This window comes from Lupinus angustifolius, chromosome LG01 (assembly GCF_001865875.1).
Source record: "Lupinus angustifolius cultivar Tanjil chromosome LG01, LupAngTanjil_v1.0, whole genome shotgun sequence".
NCBI lineage: Eukaryota > Viridiplantae > Streptophyta > Magnoliopsida > Fabales > Fabaceae > Lupinus > Lupinus angustifolius.
Genome location: NC_032009.1, coordinates 10111828 through 10113623, shown reverse-complemented (window position 1 = coordinate 10113623; position 1796 = coordinate 10111828).

Below are 1796 nucleotides of genomic sequence, written 5' to 3'. Positions count from 1 at the left end.
TCCATGTGCCTAGAACACTTGTTTTCCATATGAATAATGAAGTCAATATTTCCTTTGGCACACCTACAAAACAAGATTACTTGCATTTCTTGGGTACCCAACTAATCTTCGGTCCCTTGATGTTAGTAACTTGGGGATTTTGTTTCTTAGTAATTCACATACAATTTCCATTTGGAACATCATGCATTCTAACATTACATGTATTCAAAGTGTGACAATGCAATCTACAATAAAAGCGAGTAGGGGATTCAAGATATGAAAATTTCAAAATATCTACCCATTTCTTATGAAACGTGTTCCTTGCATGCATATGTCCCAAACTAGACCTAATCCCAACATTTTTACATTTAGCAAGTAAGTTGTTTGGTTTGTGACTACTAGATGTGAAATTAGAAATTTTACACTTTAGGACATTATTTTCATGTTCCATGTAAGTGCAATTTTCATAAGTAGATATCACATTTAAATTAGAAGTGCAATTACATGAAGAGGTATCGTATATAGTATCTAATGTTTCATTTTCTATTTTCAGCATATCAATGAAATTTTTTCAATTCACATATTTTTCAAGATCTAAAATTAACCTTTTTTTTCTTCTATTCATGCACTCTTTAGCTAAGATTTTAAGATCTTCATGCATTTCAACATAAGCATCATCTAGCATGTCATATGTGGGAAATATATCAGAGTTTGAAATAGAATCGGATGAATGTACCTCACTAAGATCATCTTGCTCACTTACTTTGCAAGAATTTAGATTTTGAGCCATTAGGAAAATCTTGTTTGATTCTTCTTCTTCTGAGATGCTTGTTGATGAACCGTACTCTTCGGGTACATCCTAAACGATGTATGCCTTTGTAGCTTTGATGTCTTGAGAATCTTTCTTGTGATCAAGTTCAATATTCTTGGAAGAGGTAGGGCATGTGTACCTCATGCGACCTACGTTCCCTCTCTTGTGGCAAGTTGCTTTGTCTTCGTGATTCTTGCTCATTTTGATTGAACTTTCTTCATCTTCCTTATGTAGCTTCTTAAGTCCTCCATATTTTCTTAAGTACTTTCTGAATTTTTTCATGAGGAGGAACATGGCTTCATCACTTGTGTCAGAATCAGACTCATCATTATCATGTGTCTCCTTTTGACTTCTTGAATGTGATTTTGTCGCTTTTAAGGAGGTTTCTTTGATGTTCTCGTCCATTTGTTCATTGAGTGTCAAACATCTTAATTCCATCTCGTGTTCTTGAAGTTTTCCAAATAATGTTGTTGTTAGGTATCAATGGCTAAAATACACCTAGAAGGGGGGTTGAATAGGTGTAGCGGTCAGCGTGTCCGCTTTTTCGAAAACAACAAATTATTCAAAAATAACCCCAGTTAAATCGATTAAAAGAATACAAATAATCGATTAACACAATTACTTTAATCGATTAAAGCAGCTCAGAAATTACAAACAGATTCGGTTTCTTGCACGACAATTAACCGAGATTTAAATGAATATACAGAGCTTACAAAATATCAGAGTTACACTAGTATAGTATGGAAACAGAATGTAGCAATTAAAACAACTATACAATGTAACCGATTAAAGCAATAAAGAGAGAAAGAGAGAGAGAAAAATCCTGCAACACGATTTTTATCCTGGTTCGTTTGCGTGTCCACTTGCAAACTACATCCTGGCCTCCCGGCTGATTTGGGAGATTTTTCTTCACTATAACTGAAATAATGTTTTACAAGCAATTCTTCCAATTACAACACTTAGATATTCACTTGAAACAAAAAGAAACTTATTCCTTGGTTTGACT